General features: G+C 46.9%; 1 protein-coding gene and 1 non-coding gene across 4 annotated transcripts in view; both read right to left on the bottom strand.

The window, feature by feature from the left end:
• The window catches only part of PCSK6 (proprotein convertase subtilisin/kexin type 6), a 211,276-nt gene that overhangs the window by 129,075 nt on the left and 62,763 nt on the right, over positions 1 to 19,438 (bottom strand). The window lies entirely within an intron of this gene.
• TRNAC-GCA (transfer RNA cysteine (anticodon GCA)) lies at positions 18,737 to 18,808 on the bottom strand. The gene has a single exon. It is a non-coding gene; the product is annotated as a tRNA-Cys (tRNA).

The following is a 19,438-nucleotide window of genomic DNA, read 5'->3' as shown; positions in this document are numbered from 1 at the left end:
TCCTCCAAGATAAGCTCCTCGAAGGCATGAACTGTCATCTGTAATAACCCACAGGCACTGGCAGCATCTGGTACACAGCAGGAGGCCAAGAAATGTTTGGTGAAGTGAACAGACCTTGAGTCACACTGGAAGGACACACATCTTCTTGTCCACACACACAGAGCTGTCCAGTGTAGCGGTGACCAAGACCTTGGGCCTCCCAGTCGTCTGGCCTTTGGGCTCTCTAGCCCCCTTCCCAGGACAGTCCTGAGGCTGTGGATACAGGAAGACAACCCACCAGCTGAGTGGCTGGGTGAGGCCCATGTTGGCCCCTCTAATGTCCATTCCAAGGGTTGCAGGGCTCGGAGGCAGGTGGTGGTGCTCCATGGAGAGGAAGCATCCAGGGGACCACGGGTTGAGGGGGTGGGGGGCAGCAACAGCTTGTAAAGTCCAGTGAAGAAGGGGCAGGGGCCAAGTGTGATGGGGAGAGAGGCCTGGGCCGGGGTGTTTACAGGAAGAGCCCCTCCTGTCCTGCTTTTCCCATCAGTGTAAGCATAGCTAGCTTCATGTCACCTCCCTGTTTATGCAGGGCAGGTGTGAGGTGGGAGGGATCCGGGGTGCTGCCAGTGGGGCGCATCCTGCCCTCCTGGAGGAAAAGGAGATGACTTGGCGGTTTCTGCAGAGCTTCGAGAACAGAAGAGGAGGGCCCCGAGTCATTTGTCAAGTCTGCTGTGCAGCAAAGTCATTGATGAGCGTGCTAGGTCCACCCCAGATGACATTCCATGGCTCCAAAGGTCCACCACCCACTCAGGCCTCCAATGGCTGTGACCTCAGACACTCAGACGCAGGTGCAGGGCCGTCAAGCAGTGAGGTAGGGAGGCTGGTCAAGTGCACACTCTGCTCTGTCCCTGGCTGCCCCACCTCCTCCTGGGCCAGCACAGTGGAATCTGCCTCCGGGGACAGCTGATAAGTAGTCGTGCCATGTCAAACCTCAAGGATGCAGAAACCAATGGGCTGCAGATGAGGCTTCTGACTTTGCAAGAAGGTATTCAGTTTATCACTCCTGGAGCTGCTCCTGGCTGGAAACAGATGTTCTGAGCCCGGCTGCTCACAGCTGCAGTGGGCTGGCCGCCGGGCCGCCGGGTCGGCATCTCCCAGGGGCCCCAGCTCTGAGAGAGGCGTCTGTGTTTCAAAGTCTTGGGCGTCAGAGTTCAGTTATATAATGTTACTGATCCCAGTTGGTCTGCTCAAGAAAAACATAACTAATTAGAGCCTATAAAAACCTACACACCAAATTAATCTGGCCTTGTGCTGGTAACTTCCGCCTAAAGAAAGTCATAAACAGAGATGGCCACTGAACCTATATTTAGCCAGCATTGGGTTACCTGGTATTTATAATGAAGGAAGTCCAGAGAGAGAGAATGGACAAGTTGTTGTTACTTTTAAAAGCCTTTTTAAAAAACCCTGCTTCCCATTTTGGTCACAGAGACACACAGCGACACTCTGTTACTGCAGTAATTAAATTCTGACCCAAGTTAAGGTTATTGCACAATTTCCTAGTCTGCTCAAATTGCTTTCTTCAAAACGCATCCACCCAAAGCATGTCATTAAGCTGCTCGACTTCCTACAAATTCCTGAAAAACCATTAATTTTTACTTAACAGACTTCATTTTCTCTTCCCTGAAGTCACCAAGCCGAATGGTCCCATTTCAGATGAGGATGGTTAATGTACAGATCAAGCTACACCTTTTACATCCACAGAGAGACATCTGAAAAACTGCACGGCCTTTCTGAAGATTTTCATCTTAAATCCTTTACTCTTTAAAGGTATCTTTATGACTTCCAGAATTAGTCATTTATCCCATTTCTAAGCTTGACCACCCCTCAATTCCATGAAGCGGACTTGATGGTGAGGGTGAGGCTGGGTTCACACCATGTCCCTGCTGCCTGCTAACTGCTCTGCAGTGCGTGGTCTCCAGAGGGGAGAGGGATCCCTGACTGGGAAGCAGTGGGCAGGTCAAGAATAGGGACCTGGAACTCTCACAAGGAGGCCAGCATCCCGATCCTACCTCAGCTCCTGTAAGTTTCCAGCACCTCACTGGCAACTACTGTTGAACAGGAGCCCCGTCATGCGGCCTGCCTGCAACCACTTGCTGCTGCAGGTAGCCCACGGTCCTTGTGACAGGGACTGGGCTCTCCTCACGCTAGCACATGCCTTTTTTTTTTTTTGCTGAGCATGGAAGACATATGGGGACAGCCTCACCCCAGAGGGTCCCATCTCCAGGTAAGAGAGCCTGGGACAGACACGCCCACACTGCTCTCAGCAGAGAGCACCTCGGCGGCGTGTGAGTGGAGAAGATGCTATCAGCGACCTTTAGCACAATGGCCACACAGCACTCGGGGTGGTGTGGGGTTGGGAGATGGTCAATGCTGGGATGCCCTGAGCAAAGAAACAGGGGAAGGCCCACCTGGTCCTACTGGCCCCCTCCCGGGCTCCCCAGAAAGAAGGGCCAGCACCAAGCTGCAGCCTAGGGTTACCTGACAGAGGCGGGTGAGAAGGCTACAAGATTTGATAAAGAAGATTTCTGTCCTTGTGAGAGAAATGTTTAAGACTCAAAGTTTAATATCTGAAACTCTCACTTGAGAGGAATTATCCTAAGGGAAATTAAAAAGTGTTTTGAAGAAATTAATCTTTAAAATACTCACTTTAAAAATACATCACTTCAATACCCTGAAGAAGAGAAAGCAGGGATTCCAACAGACATGTGAACACTAACGTTCACAGTAGCCAAGAGAAGGCGGCAACTCCAGTGCCCATGGATGGATGGAGCGATTATAAGGTGCAGTCCATGCCCACAGGGACTATCACTCAGTCTCAAAAAGGAAGGCAGCTCTGACATCTGCGACAGCATGGGTGAACCTTGAGGACTTCACACTCAATGAGACAAGACACACACAGGACAATCCTGTGTGACCCCACGGAGGCAGGAGACGAGTCACAGTCACAGAGACAGCAACAGTGGGAGTCAGGGGCCGGGGAGGGACAGAGTTTCATTTCTGGAAGGTGAGAATGTTCTGGAAATGATGGGGGTGATGGGTGCACCACAATGTGAGTGTACTTGATGTCACTGAACAGTTCACTTAAAAATGGTTAATATGGTAAATTTTATTATGTATGTGAAGTTGCTCAGTCGTGTCCGACTCTGCGACCCCATGGACAGTAGCCTACCAGGCTCCATGGCCCATGGGATTTTCCAGGCAAGAATACTGGAGTGGGCTGCCATTTCCTTCTCCAGGGGATCTCCCCAACCCAGGGATCAAACCCGGGTCTCCTGCATCGCAGACAGACGCTTTACCGTCTAAGCCACTAGGGAAGCCCATTATTTTACTGCAATTACAGAAAAAATGTCTCTACGTTCCTGTCCCACTCTTCCTAAAATGACTTCTCTCCGAGGTCACTCTGGGTGCTGGGCACCCCTAGCCCCACTGACAGCAGCACTGGAGGCCCGAGGAGGGGAGGTGCAGCCCGCCCAGGACAGGACAGAGCCCAGCAACACTGCCCGGCTGTGATTACCAACTACTCTGGGCTCCAGGCCGCTCATCCCAGTCCTGCATCCCTCTCTGTTACGTAGCTTCCCCTAAAGGGAAAAGAGACACCTGGGAGGGGACAGCCATGCCCATGGAGACAGCCCACGTTCACCTGATCCAATATCCCTTAACTCCTGATGCCTGTCCTTGAGGGTCTGCTGACCATGCAGCCCAGGCCCATCCTGGAAGCTGGCCTCTTGGCAGGTGGGGGGGTATGTGGGCTGACCCTGCTCAGACATGAGGCTTGTATTTCACAGAGCTAAGAAACCTTCAGTACAAGCACATGAGTGCATGCTCAATCACTTCAGTCGTGTCTGACTCTGCAACCTCATGTAGTGTAGTCTGCCAGGCTCCTCTGTCCATGCGATTCTCCAGGTAAGAATACTGGAGGGGGTTGCCATGCCGTCCTCCAGGGGATCTTCCCAACCCAGGGATCAAACCTGTGTCTCCTGTGTCTCCTGCACTGCAGGTGGGTTCTTTACCTCTGAATCACCAGGGAAGCCTTCAGCAAAAGCACATGAGTGCCCAAACTCCACAGTGTGCACTACAAGCACACAGGAAGAGAGCCATGCACTGTTGTTTGGCTTCAGGACTCAACCCCACACCTGTGACTCACAGTGAAGAGTCCCCTGGGGGACAGCAGCTGCCCCAGCTCCACCAACACTCACCTGGAGGGCCCTTTCCCAGCCACACAGCATGTCCTGGTTTATAAACTAGAGCAGGGCCTCGTGCGGCTCTCCCCATCGGGCCTTTTGCTGTGGTGCTGTGACTGTCCACACAGCTGCGGCATCTCAGGTCGGGGTCTGCGGGGGCTGCCCGTCTCCGCCCTAGTCGGACTCTACTCTCTGAGGAGACGCTGAACCAGCGTCTCTCCGTCCCTTTCATGCTAACATGATGGTTTATGGAGTGTGTGGCCATAAAAAAATCCCAACAGAACTTTCATATTCAAAGTAAAACTTCAAAAGTACTCATTTATAGGCAAGAAGTCAGTGTGTAAAAGGAAAGAGAGAGGAAACAGATCACCCTGTTCTGTCTGCCCTCTCTCCGCCCACGATTCACAAAGTCAACACACACGACTGTCTGCCAGAGACTCGTGAGCAGGGCCGAGGATGCCCCCCAACACAGCACCCCGTGTTCACTATGCCCGGGACAACCATGCAGCTGCCGGTACCTGTCCGCTCACAGCTCTACTCTCTCCACAAGGCTCCAGGCAGGTCCCAAGCTGGGTCACAGTGTCTGGGACCTGCCTCTGGGAGGAGATCCACAGAAGTGAGCAGCCCAGGACAGGTGAGGGAGGCCTGGTGAAGGCTCTTCTGCAAGGCCGGCACTCAGATCACAGACTCTGAGCAACAGGTGACCCGTTGCTCCTACAGAGAAAGGGGGCCCATGCTTTGAGAAGCTGGTATCCTGCTAGTGGGGAGAACTTCTTTACCAGGATTCCGAGGAAAAACAGGGCAAGATGGGGCCAGGGCAGGGAAGTGATGGCAAAGGGACTCTGGTCACTGCCTAGCATGGAACTTAGGGCAGAGGAGACTCCACACACTGACTGAAGCCTTGGAGCCAGACTGCCTGGATCTAAGTGCCAGGTCCTCCATTTCACTGAAGAGACTGCAGGCAAGTTCCTTAATTTCTCTTTGCTGTCATTTCCCTTACTAGGCAGCGGGGATGACAGCACCCCTCTCTAATCCCCCCACCCCACCCCATGGTTGCTGGGAGGATAAATGAAGCAGGACACATGTGAGATGCCTGCCCAGGGCCTGACACAGGGCAGGCTGTTGTTCAGGTAGCTTTTTCCCTATCATTTCTATAGGAAGTAATATGTATCTCACTTTGGAGGGAAAATGGATTGCAACAAAGTCAGTCACAAAGCCAGATAACAAATCCCATTTGCTCTTTAATTTCAATTAAAAACACACACATAGTTCTTTATCAGCGGTCCCCGTGGGAAAAACACTCCCACCTCGACAGAGCCAACAAAGCCGGAGTGAACAGTGCACCGCCTACTGGCCAGGCCTGCCCCAGGGCCACACTGCCCACCCCATCTGGCCATCCTCAGGGTGTTTCAAGTCCCTGAGAGAGACTTCCTTCTTGTTCCTTTTTCATCCATGTGTAGAGAATGAGGTTGCAATATACAATTGGTTCTAGGCTGAGTCACTTTTTTCAGCTCTGTGAGGTGAATTCATGCCTCTGTCATCACTCATGTGACCAAATCTGTAAGACAAGCTCTGAGTGAGGTGCGCTCATTAGTTCTGTGCGGTTCTGTCTGATTTATGGTTCCTCACTGGAGCCGAAAACTGGCACCTCCACACTCTCATTGGCAGACAGATGGCACATCCCCTGAGTGGGAACAGGGTACCCAGAGACTGAATCCTTGTGCCCCCAGGCCCAGCAGCTTTTCTTCCAGAGCCAGATCAGCAGCGAGGACCTGCCCTTCCCAGAGGATGATGGGCAAATCCTCTGGGAGGGTGATGCCAAGCCCCACGGGGGAAGAGAGAGCCAAGTTGAGGCACAGACTACATCTGTCCTGAGACCCGAAAGGATCTAACATGACCCTTTGGGTCACACTCCCTCTTTGCCTCCCTGTGGGGAAGGGACCAGCTCTCCTATTTTTCAAGAGAAGCTGGTGGAGGGCCTTGGGATCAACACATACAAACGACTATATATAAAATAGATAAATAACAAGGACCTGCACCATTGCACAGGGAACTATATCAATATCTTGTAATAAACTATAAAGGAAAAGAATCTAATATATATATATATATTTATTATATATGCTATAAGTAATACATATATAATATAAACATTAAAAGTGAATCACCTTGCTGTATAGCTGAAACTAATACAATATTTTAAATTAACTATTGTTCTTGTCTTTTAGTCATTCAGTCATGTCCGACTCATTGTGATCCCGTGGACTATACCTCATATACTTCAACTAAAAAATTAAAAATTATAAAAAAGTAGGTAGCACTGAATTTATCATTCCTATCAATAAGCTGAAGTATAATGTTCAACTTTAAAATGCAACTCTTACAATACTTTATAATAACTTTCTAATTTTAAAAATTATTTAATAATTTTTTAATTTTATAATAAACTTTGTAATAATAAAACTCATTAAAAAAGAGATGCTGGAAACAAATTTCTATCTGAAATATCCCAAAACTTAATTTTTTTACATTTTTATTTTATATTGGTGTACAGTTGATTTATATGCTGTATTAATTAGTTTGAGATATACTGCAAAGCGATTCAGATATAACCATACACACACACACACACACACACACACACATACACACACACACACACACACACATATCTATTCTTTTTCAAATTCTTTTCCCATTTAGGTTACTACAGAATATTGAGCAGAGTTCCTCCCAATGTTTAAATAACCAACCTAGACAGCATATTAAAAAGCAGAGACATTATTTTGCCAACAAAGGTCTGTCTAGTCAAGGCTATGGTTTTTCTGGTGGTCATGTATGGATGTGAGAGTTGGACTATAAAGAAAGCTGAGTGCGAAGAATTGATGTTTTTGAACTGTGGTGTTGGAGAAGACTCTTGAGAGTCCCTTGGACTGCAAGGAGATCCAACCAGTCCATCCTAAAGGAGATCAGTCCTGGGTGTTCATTGGAAGGACTGATGTTGAAGCTGAAACTCCAATATTTTGGCCACCTGATGCGAAAAGCTGACTCATTTGAAAAGACCCTGATGCTGGGAGGGATTGGGGGCAGGAGGAGAAGGGGACGACAGAGGATGAGATGGCTGGATGGCATCACCAACTCAATGGACATGGGTTTGGGTGAACTCCGGGAGTTGGTGATGGACAGGGAGGCCTGGCGTGCTGCGGTTCATGGGGTGGTAAAGAGTCAGACATGACTGAGCGACTGAACTGAACTGAACTAGTTAGTAATTATTCCAATTTTCTGAAACCATTCTAGATCAAATAAAATATAGCTAGGGGGCTGCATGTACCCCTGGGCCCCTCTAGAGACCATCTCCCACTTCCAGGGCCTGCCCTGTTCTGTTCTCACAGTGCTACTCCTCTCAGGGCATCTCCCCATGAGCAACAGACCCGGCAGCCTAGAGTGAGCCCCCGTAGGCTCTACTGTGTTTGTCCCCAGTGACAAGGACAGTGTCTCATGCAGCCCCTACTAAGTCCTCTCACTGAACCCTTGGGAATCCCTATTATTGTTTTTAAACGAGGGAATTTCCTGGTGGTCCATTAGTTTTAACAGACACAGATTTTCAGTTTTGCAACAGGAGGAGCTCTGTCAGTATACCCAATGCCACTGAAATGTCCACTGGAAAATGGTGAAAATGGTGCATTTTATGTTGCATGTATTTTACCATAAGTGATCACTTTTTAAAAAAGCCTCAAACAAACAAAACACTCCTCCATCCATGTGGTGTATCTGTATACCATGTCTTAGTCTCAGCTGAAAGCTCCCACTTGCCTGGGAGCCCCCAGTCAGCAGTGTGTCCTGGTTTTCTCAGTCCTGGTGTCTAGCCTAAGTGTTCACGGCTCTCCTTCTGACCTCAGAAACACTGAGGCTGGACAGTCAGCAGGGTGATCATGGGCAGCCTCCCAGGAAAGGACGCTCCTGGGAGCTTTCCCCCCACCCAGGTCCACCCACCCGCCACCCCTGTGCTCCAGGGGTGGCCACCGTCACAGGGTTCCCCCTCCTCTTTCCTTACCACTGTGCCACTGACAGAGGACTTTGATGACCTGATAAACAACCCTCCTGACACCCTGACCTCAGAAGTCCCCTCATCTCTCCCAGACACCCTGCAATTCCAGCCACAGTGGGCATGCCCCTGCCAGGCCCCCACACCCAAATCCCTCCTTCACCACAGCTCTCCCAACCCATTCACCACAACCTGGATGCTCCTGGTCACTGGCCCACCTGCCCCACCTGGTCCTCTGGGCCTGCTGTTTCAATCACTGCCCTCAGAACCCTACCTCTAGCGACTCCTGCCTTTCCAGTCCCCTGACCAAGTGGTCAGGCTGTCACCTAAGGAGACCCTGAGCACTACCAGGCGTCCCAGTAACCAGAGCACACGCCCCAGAGCCAGACCCCCCCAACTCAGCCCTCGGCTGCCTCCCTTCTGTGGGCCCCTCTGACCCCTCAGACAACTCTCCCCTGCCCTCTTCTGTGAAGGCCCTTGCCCAAACTCTCTGGTGCTGGCCCCTCCCCTCTGCCCTCCCTCAGAGGCTACACCACCCTGGAGCCTTGTCCCACCACTATCCATGCTGCTCCCTCATCCAGGCCCTTCTCCTCCGTCGGATAGGATCCTTCTCATCCTCTGGGGCCAGCCCAAACCTGTTCCTCCTGGACATGCCCCAGACTGCAGAGGCCGTGAGGCACAGCAAAATCCCCAGAGAATAGGACAAAAAGGCAACAGAGACATAGGGTCCAGAGGACCCAGAACTCCACCCCAACAACAGAGGACAGCACTCTTTCCAGACACATAGGACCTTATCAAAACCTGATCCAGGACCAGGGCTAGAAGCAGGTCCCCCACAGCATCCAAAAACTGATCTCCAAGACAACAGTGTCTGATGGCAGTGGAATTAAAAGCAACATCAGTAAGGTGAAGAGGGAGTCAAAAACTGCACACACTCAGAAATTAACAAACATGTTCATATGACTCATGGGTCAAAGAAAACATCATAATGGGGATTTAAAAATGCATAGAACTGGATGAGTGAATATACTACATACAACAACTTTCTCTTTTTTTTTTTTTTTGGACATATTTGACTTGGGAATTTTATTTGCCTATTGATCGGTCCTGGGTGTTCTGTTTTTTTTGTTTTTTTTTTTTTTCAGTATTTTTCTTTTTTTCTTTTTTTAATTTCAGATATAGGTTCAGTGCACGATGCTGGATGCTTGGGGCTGGTGCGCTGGGACGGCCCAGGGGGATGGTATGGGGAGTGGGGAGGGAGGAGGGTTCAGGATGGGGAACATGTGTATACATACAACAACTTTATAAGCACCAGTGAATAAGGCAGTGGGAGGGAAATGTATTACCTTAGGTGCTCATATTAGAAGTAGACACACTGAAAATTCATGAGATTAAGAGTCTAACTAAAACCATTGTTTAACTAAATAAATAAACCATGGGAGAAAATAATAAAGTTAGGAGCAGAATTCTGCAAAAAGAGAAAATAAATTTATAATATAGAGAATAAACAAGGCCAAAATCTAGGAAGAAGGGCAAACTCACAGCAATATCACCAAAAAAAACTGAGAGAAGACACAAAGAAGTGATGTTGTAAATGAAAGGAGACATACAACTACAAATAAAGCAGAGAATTTAAAAATAATAAAGAAGCACTATGAATGATGTTAAGCTAACAAATTTGAAAATGTAAATAATATAAGCAAGTCCTTGGATGTCAGACTTTCCATTAAAGAAACAGAAGCAGTAGTTAAAAAAATGTTTTCTATTACACAAACAGGCCTACACAGTTTTATGGGTAAGTTCTACCAAAATCAAGGTGAGAATCATCTCAGTCTGCCATAAACTTTTCCAGAGAATAGAAAAAGAGTAAAATTTTCTAAGCCCAGAAAATCTTTAATATTAAAACCAAACAAGGACAGTACAAGAAAGGAATATATCATGGGTTCATTTTTTTTATGAATACAGAAGAAAACTTTTAACTAGAATATTAGAAAGCCAAATTGAGCAAAGCAAAAACAAAATAATCCACTGTGACCATGTTTAGATTATCTGAGAAATGCAAGGGTATTTTAACATTAGAAAATCAATAAACGTAATCATTACATGAACAAGATTAAAGGAGAAGCAGGAGAACTTTTGCTAAAATTCAACACCCATATGATAAGAAGCTCTTAGCAAGTTATAAAGAGAAAGGAAATTCCTTAACCTGGTAAAAAGCTATCTATAAAAACAAACAGCAAGTATCCATCTTAACAGGGAAATATTGAAAGCATTCCCAATTACTAGAAAGAATAAGGGAGTTTACAGCAAGGTGGTTGGATATAAGAACAATATTTTTAAAAAGTCAACTGGGTGATTTTTTTTAGCAACAACTGCTAGAAAACTTAAGGTACCATCAGTTCAGTTCAGTTTAGTCGCTCAGTCGTGTCCGACACTTTGCGACCCCATGAATCGCAGCATGCCAGGCCTCCCTGTCCATCACCAACTCCCAGAGTTCACTCAGACTCACATCCATCCAGTCAGTGATGCCATCAAGCCATCTCATCCTCTGTCGTCCCCTTCTCCTCCTGCCCCCAATCCCTCCCAGCATCAGTCTTTTCCAATGAGTCAACTCTTCTCATGAGGTGGCCAAAGTACTGGAGTTTCAGCCTTAGCATCATTCCTTCCAAAGAAATCCCAGGACTAATCTCCTTCAGAATGGACTGGTTGGATCTCCTTGCAGTCCAAGGGACTCTCAAGAGTCTTCTCCAACACCACAGTTCAAAAGCATCAATTCTTCGGCGCTCAGCCTTCTTCACAGTCCAATTCTCACATCCATACGTTACCACAGGAAAAACCATAGTCTTGACTAGACGGACCTTAGTTGGCAAAGTAATGTCTCTGCTTTTGAATATGCTATCTAGGTTGGTCATAACTTTCCTTCCAAGGAGTAAGAGTCTTTTAATTTCATGGCTGCAGTCACCATCTGCAGTGATTTACAAAAAATGTGCAATTCCTATATATAAAAAATTTAAGGTATCCATATACTGAACAATGGTGTGATCACTTACCTAGAGCCAGACATCTTGGAGTGCAAAGTCAAGTAGGCCTTAGGAAGCAACACTACAAACAAAGTACGTGGAGGTGATGGAATTCCAGTTGAGCTTGTTCAAATCCTAAAAGACGATACTGTTTAACTGCTGCACTCAATATGCCACCAAATTTAGAAAACTGAGCAGTGACTACAGGACTGGAAAAGCTCAGTTTTCATTTCAATCCCAAAAAGGGCAATGCCAAAGAATGTTCAAACTATCACATAACTACACTCACCTCACATGCTAGCAAAGTAATGCTCAAAATTCTCCAAGCCAGGCTTCAACAGTATGTGAACCAAGAACTTCCAGATGTTCAAGCTGGATTTAGGAAAGGGAGAGGAAGCAGAGATCAATTTGCCAACATCAGTTGGATCATAGAAAAAGCAAGAGAATCCCAGAAAAAATATCTACTTCTGCTTCATTGAGTATGCTAAAGCTTTTGACTCTGTGGATCACAACAAACTGTGGAAAATTATTCAAGAGATGGGAATACCAGACCACCTTACCTGCCTCCTAAGAAAACTGTATGCAGGTCAAGAAGCAACAGTTAGAACCGGACGTGGAACAAAAGACTGGTTCCAAATTGGAAAGGAGTACGTCAAGGCTGTATATTGTCTGCTTATTTAACGTACATGCAGAGTACATGATGTGAAATGCTGGGCTGGAGGAAGCACAAGCTGGAATCAACATTGCCAGGAGAAAGACCAATAATCTCAAATATGCAGATGACACCACCCTTATGACAGAAAGTGAAGAGGAACAAAGAGCCTCTTGATGAGGGTGAAAGAGAGTGAAAAAGCTGGCTTAAAACTCAACATTCACAAAACTAAGATCATGGCATCCAGTTCCATCACTTCATGGCAAACAGATGAGAAACAATGGAAACAATAACAGACTTTATTTTCTCGGGCTCCAAAATCATTGTAGACAGTGACTGCAGCCATGAAATTTAAAAAGACACTTGCTCCTTGGAAGAAAAGCAATGACAGACCTAGACAGTGTATTTAAAAAGCAGAGATGTTACTTTGCCAACAAAGGTCCATATAGTTAAAGCTACATTTTTTTCCAGTAGTCATATATGGATGTGAAAGTTGGACCATAAAGAAGGTTGAACACCAAAGAATTGATGCTTTTGAACTGTGGTATTGGAGAAGACTCTTGAGAGTCCCTTGGACTGGAAGGAGATCCAACCAGTCAATCCAAAAAGAAATCAACCCTGAATATTCACTGAAGGACTGATGCTGAAGCTGAAGCTCCAATACTTTGGCCAACTGATCTGAAGAGTCAACTCATTAGAAAAGACCATGATGCTGGGAAAGACTGAAGACAAGAGGAGAAAGGGATGACAGAGAATGAGATGGTTGGATGGCATCACTGACTCAATGCGCATGAGTTTGAGCAAGCTCCAAGAGATGCTGAAGGACAGCAAAGCCTGGTGTACTGCAGTCCATGGGGTTGCAAAGAGTCGGACACAACTGAGGAACTGAACAAAAGAATGTAAGTCTTATATATAGAAAGTTACAAAACTTTGCTAATAGACATTAAAGGAGACTTAAATAAACAGACATACCATGTTCACAGACAGGGAGACCCCATATCAGAAAGATATAACAACCACATCTAACAGATTTATATATTTATATAAAAGTTCTGGCAAATTTCAAACAGGATTTATTTGTTTTGTGGAACCTGTCAAATTGATTCAAAGCCAACATGTTAGACCCAACAGCCCAAGAATAGCCTAGATATTCCTGGAAAAGGACAAGACATCAAGTTTTATTATAAGGCTTCAGCAAGAAAGGTGATGAGGCACTGGGTCAGGGACAAATTAACCCAGGGAACAGAAAAGAGACAGACCCACGCAAATACTGAACTTGATTTATCAGAAACATCAATTAAAATGAGGGACTTAGAAACTGATGGTGCTTGGAAATTTATACAGGACTGGGTGGAAGGAGTTAAATCCCTTCTTCACATCAAAAACAAGTTCAAGCCAGAGTAAGTATTTAAGTGTGAGACATCAAATCAAAGCTTTTAGAACTTACAGGAATGGGCCAGATATCTTCTGTTTAGCTCCCTACATCTCCTTTCCAACCTCTTCCACCTGGCTCTCTGCTCCAGGAACAAGGACTGTGTCAGCAAGCTCTGCACCCTCTGGCTGAGGGTGCGGTTTGGTCCTGGAAAACCCTGGGAAGGGAGCAGAGCGGGGATGGAGGAGAGTAAACACGGCCGAGCTACTCCCCTGGCTCTCCCTGTAGGGTCTCCTAAGCTTGCTGTGTCTCCCTGGAAGTTGTGGCTCTTCTCAAGGCACCTGGTCAAGGCCATCTCTCCTCCTAGGCTCCATTACTTCTCACTCTATCCCTTTGGGGCTGTGGGATAAAAGCAATTCTGTTGTTAACAGTCTCGGGTGGTTTCTCTGAACTCCATCCACACCTGGGGAAAAGTGAGTCTATCAATTTACCCTCCTCCCAGTACCCTAATTTCTCCTGCTGAGATCCTGACTCATAAAGCAATCCTTACTGCAAGCGATCCTAAAATAGTCCCTCAAAAGGGGATCCTGAGATTGGGCTATGTACACATTCTTGGAGTACTGAGACAACCACCTTGCTGGGACTGGGTGTGTGCACGTGTAGGACTCAGGGTAATCCACGGCACTGGGTGACACGCAAATCCAGAGCATCCGTGATTACACATACTGATACATGAGATGAAGTGCAGGAGGTGCATGGGGCCTGGGGAGAACAGGTGCCTGGCAACCTGACAACTGTAACTGCAAAGCCTGTAAAGTCGGGTGGATTCTGCTTATGGCTTTAGAGAGCACACGGTGGGGGAGGGAGGGAGGAGGGGAATTAAAATCCATAAATCAGTAACTAAGAACACATGTGGGGAACCAGCAGGCCACTGTTGCACCCCAGAGTGCAACTTTAAGGTTCCAGAGTCAAAAAGAAAAAAAAAAAATCACAATGCACAGCACTTTGAAATAACAACTGGGAAAGGTAGTGGGAAGAAGTGGGCCCGTCAGACACACTGGTCACAATTAGACCTGACTTCATTTATCTACTGAAGCAGCCCTCCCACCAGTGTGAGCAAAAGGTGTGTCCCCGTGTCCCTCACAGTAGGGCCTTTCCTCCTCTGGACCCAGCCCACACCCCCGCTCCACACCCATCCATGAGATGGGCCCCAGAGGTCATGGAGCTGCCCTGGGGGAGTCACTGTGCACCAGGAGAGCCTGCACAGAGAGAGCAGGCTGAGGGGATGTAAACCACGCAGACAGGGCCAAACTGACCCAATGCTTTCCCCACACCAGGACCTGTAACACATAACTCAGACATGCAGGGCGTGTTTACAGTCGCCGAGACCAGCCAATCAGCATCAAGAGAGAACCAAAGCTGATGGCTGGGGAGGTCAGGGTGCTGGAACTAAGGACACCCATGGGGCAGTGGCTCTCAAGACGCACAGACACTGGGTCCCCAGGGAGTGGGGGAGGGGCTCACACATCCAACAGCCAGGCCTGTGTCAGAGGTTTTCATCTCCATCTCTAAAAGGGTCGTCCCTGCTGCGGTTGGTGTCAGTGGGTAAAAGTGAAGGGATCAGTCTCCTGGAAACTGCTCACCAAGGGGTAAGAGCATGCCTGGGAGCCAGGTGGCGTCCCTTACAGGCTCCAGGTAGCTGTCTTCTCTGTCTGGCAGGTGACAGGGCTGCTCCACCCCACCACCTCTCAGTGGGAACCAAGGATTCTGAAGTCAAGGCCAGTGGCAGGCACAGCTGACGGAGGCCAGGAGGGGGTGAGGTGATGACAGAGGTGGCGTGAACCCAGGAAAAGAGGGGCAGCCCCTTGCCATGTGGAAGCTGAAGCCCACTGAGCCACTGTGCACCGTGCAATAGAGTCCCCAGGATCTCAGTGCCCAGACCCAGAGCCCCTCGGTGACCACAGGAACACAAGCTGCCTTCAGGGGAGGACTGGGCAAGAGCAGCTGGCGTGAGTGAGGGCCTTCCCCCACGCCCTCAGACCCCTCTCAGGTTGGGGTACACTGGGGACACCCAGACCTCCCGGTGGACATCAGACTCAAGCTCTGCATCCACACTGGTCCCACATCCCTGAAATACCACCCTGGCCCACAGGATCTGCCTTGAACTGACACAACCTTCCATGTGTTCTGTTATATTCTGTCCAAGGACTGGGTCCACCTGAAAGTGTGTCCAGTGCCCCCGAGGGACCTCTCTGGGGTGATGGGATGGCAACATTCTGTTATATTCTGTTTATGGACTGGGTCTGCCTGACAGTGTGTCCAGTGCCCCCGAGGGACCTCCTGGCTCACTTCCCAGCTCCAGAACACAGAGCCTAGCACACGTGCCAGGGAATGATGACACGCCCTGACCTGCTCTGGGGTGCTAGGATGGGGCTATTCTAAAGGAAAGGCCACAGTGCCGTCTGCTGCCCTCTGCGACACTGATGGATAGCATGGGAGAGACTGTTGACCTCAGGTACGGAGGGGCTTCTTCAACAAGAGCACAGGAAGTGCTCTTGAAGTCCCCCTGAAGTCTGGCATCACCAGGGCAAGAGGGAGAAACCAGGAAGACTCTATCACAAGGTGCCTACACTACCTTTCAAGTGGCACAGGGCTATTTGATGGTGGACATAAACTAGTTTACAATATATACAGTGAACTCTAAGGAAATCTCTAAAAAAAAGTATTTTACAGAAGTATAATTGATGTGTTATGTCAGTAAATAAAACAGAATTATTAAGACGCTCCATTATAATTAGAGGAAGTATAAAAAGCAGGAAGAAGAACAAATGATATTAAGCCAATGATATCAGCAATGATTTTAAATGTGAATGGACTAAATATACCAATTAAAAGACAGAGAATGAAAGAACGGATTAAAAAAAAAATCTTTGTACTTCAAAGGGCACCACCAAGAAAATGTAAAGACAATCCACAGAATGGGAGGAAGTATTTGCAAATAACATACCTGGTAAGGGACTTGTGTCTAAAATATGCAATAATAAAAAGACAAAACAATTATAAATGGACAAAGGATCTCAACAGATATTTCTCTGGAGAAGACATGCAAGAGGCCAAAAGCCCACTGGAAGATGCTCAACAGTATCGGCCATCAGGAAAATGCAAACCACAACTATAACAGCACTAGAATGGGTACAACACAAAAGATGGATGATAGCAAGTGTTGTTGATGAGAATGTGGAGAAACTGGAAAACTCATACACTGCTGGAGAGGTTGTAAAGTGATGGAGCTACTTTAGAAAGCAATCCAGTGCCTTCTCAATAGGTCAAAGAGAGCTACCACACGACCCAGCAATTCCACTCCTCCATATAACCCTAAAGGAGTAAAAGCATAGCTCCACACAAAACTTACCAATGTCCACAGCAGCATTACTTGCAAGAGCCAAAAGAGCAGAGCAAAAAGAACCTCAATTTCCATCAACTGACAAACAAATAAAATATCCAGATACTGGTATATCCAAACAGAGGAATATTTGGGATATTATTTGGAAATAAAAAGAATAAAGTACTGGAACATACTCAAATGAATGAATCTTAAAAGCATGCTATGGCAGGGGTCTCCAACTCTCAGGGCATGGACTAGTACCCATCTGTGGCCTGTTAGGAAGCAGGCTGCACAGGAGGAGGTGAGCAGCGAGCAAGCGAGTGAAGCCTCATCTGTATTTACAGCCACTCCCCAACACTTGCATGACCACCTGAGCTCCGCCTCCTGTCAGAGGTGGTGGCAGTAGATTCTTACAGGAGTATGAAGCCTGCTATGAACTGCACGTGTGAAGCATCTAGGTTGCTTGCTTCTTATGAGAATCTTAACATCTGATGATCTGAAATGGAGCTGAAGCAGTGAGGCTAGTGCTGGGGAGCAGTTACAAATACAGATTATCATTAGCAGAGAGATCTGATGAGTCCACCTGTGTTGACAAGACAATGCCTGTTTCTGTGGGAGATGTTTTTCAGGAGGATGTGCAGGAGACTGTGTTATGTGCACTTTTGTTGCCAATCAACACCACAGCTGCAGAACTATTTAAGCCTCTAAATGATCACATATCAGAACACTGAACTGGTCATTTTGTGTCTGTATATGCTCGGATGGAGCAGCTGCCATGACTGAATGGCTTCTGGGTTTCACTACTCACGTCAAAGAGGTTGCTTCTGAATGTGGGTCTCCACACTGTGAAAACATTTCTTTTAGAAAAGCAGCCCCCACTGGCAGCACATTTCAGTGACACAGAATGGGTCACAAAACTTGCTTACTTCTGTGACATATTCAACCTGCTCAGCTAACTCAATCTATCACTCCAGGGAAGAATGACAACTGTGCTCAAGCTGGCAGATGAAGTGACTGCATTCAAAGTCAAACTGGAATTATGGGGGCGATGAATGAACATTGGGATTTTGATGTTTCAAACAGTAGCAGAGATTTTTAAAGAGACTAAGAGTTTGAGCCTTATTTTCCAACCATGAAAGACCCCCAGACTGAGAATGCATGGATCTGCCACCCACCTGTGAATAAGCCAGATGAACTGACTTTATCTGTGCTAGAAGATCAGCTGCTTGAGATCACAAATGATGGTGGCCTAAAGAGTATGTTTGAGACAACTTCAAATCTCCATACATTCTGAATTAAAGTCAAGGCAGAATATCCTGAGATTGCACAAAAGCACTGAAAAGCCTGCTTCCATTTCCAGTATCCCATCTTTGTGAATCGGGGTTTTCTGCAATGACAGCAACCAACACAAGATTCCAGAGAAGACATAAGCAACACACTTGGGGTGTCACTGTTTCCTGTCACTCCCAGATGGGACCATCCAGGTGCAGGAGAACAAGCTCAGGGCTCCCACTGATTCTGCACTATGGTGAGTGGTATAATCATTTCATTATATATCATAATGTAGTAATAATAGAACAAAGTGCACAATAAATGTGATGTGCTGGAATCATCCCCAAACCACCCTCCCCTCCTCTTCCATGAAATCTGTCCCTGCTGCCAAAAAGGTTGGGGACCATTGTGTTAAGGGAAAGAAGTCAGTCACAAAAAAGACCACACACTCTATCATTCCATCATGTGAAATGTCCAGAGTAAGCAACTCTGTAGAGACAGAAAGTAGATTAGTTGATGCTTAGGGCTGGGGCAGCCAGGGCATGATGGGGCGTGGCAGCCAGTGGGTGTGGGGTTTCTTTCTGGGGTGATGAAATGCTCTAGACCTGATTGTAGTGATGGTAGCACAACTCTACGAAGTGAAGTGAAGTTGCTCAGTCGTGTCCAACTCTTTGCAACCCTGTGGACTGTAACCTACCAGGCTCCTCCCTCCATGGGATTCTCCAGGCAAGAGTACTGGAGTGGGTTGCCATTTCCTTCTCCAGGGGATCTTCCCCACCCAGGGATCGAACCTGGGTCTCCAGCATTGCAGGCAGACGCTTTAACCTCTGAGCCACCAGGGAAGCCCTCTCTAATATATGAATACACTAACAAAAACAAAATGAACTGTACATTTTAAACAGGTCATATGGCTCACAAATTATACCTTCATAAAACTGCTATAAAAAAGAGAAAAGACTGATGCATACAATTATGTAACAGTTAATTTTCCTATTTAATCAGAAGACACCTACACAAGATTTTTTTAAAAATTCACAAACTTGGAAATGTCATTTCCTACACTTGTAACTGAAAAAGCACTGGTATTCAGTATACAAAAATCCAGTCATCCCAATTCTAGGCACGTGCTTCAGAGAAACTCTGACATACGCAAACCAGAGGGCCTGCACAGAGCTGTTGTAGCAACCCTGTTCTTAGTAGAAATCACATTCATTTATTGCTGGGAGAAGGACATGCGCATGATGATTTGCTGGCTGAAGAATATTGTAGAGAAGTGAAATGAACCACAGCTATGCTGGGGCTATGGCTACAATGTAGCTGAGCCTTAGAAACTTGATGTTAAGTGAAAAAAAAAGAAAGTCCCAGAACACCACACACATACAGTATATCATTTTTTGTTGCTGTTATTGTTTAGTCGCTCAGTAGTGTCCTGTGAACTCATGGACTGCAGCATGCCTGGCTTTCCTGTCCGT

The sequence above is a fragment of the Bos taurus genome, chromosome 21 (genome assembly GCF_002263795.3).
Source record: "Bos taurus isolate L1 Dominette 01449 registration number 42190680 breed Hereford chromosome 21, ARS-UCD2.0, whole genome shotgun sequence".
In the NCBI taxonomy this organism is placed as follows: Eukaryota; Metazoa; Chordata; class Mammalia; order Artiodactyla; family Bovidae; genus Bos; species Bos taurus.
The sequence above is the reverse complement of the archived record's forward strand: the minus strand, read 5'-3'. Positions and strand labels throughout refer to the sequence as shown.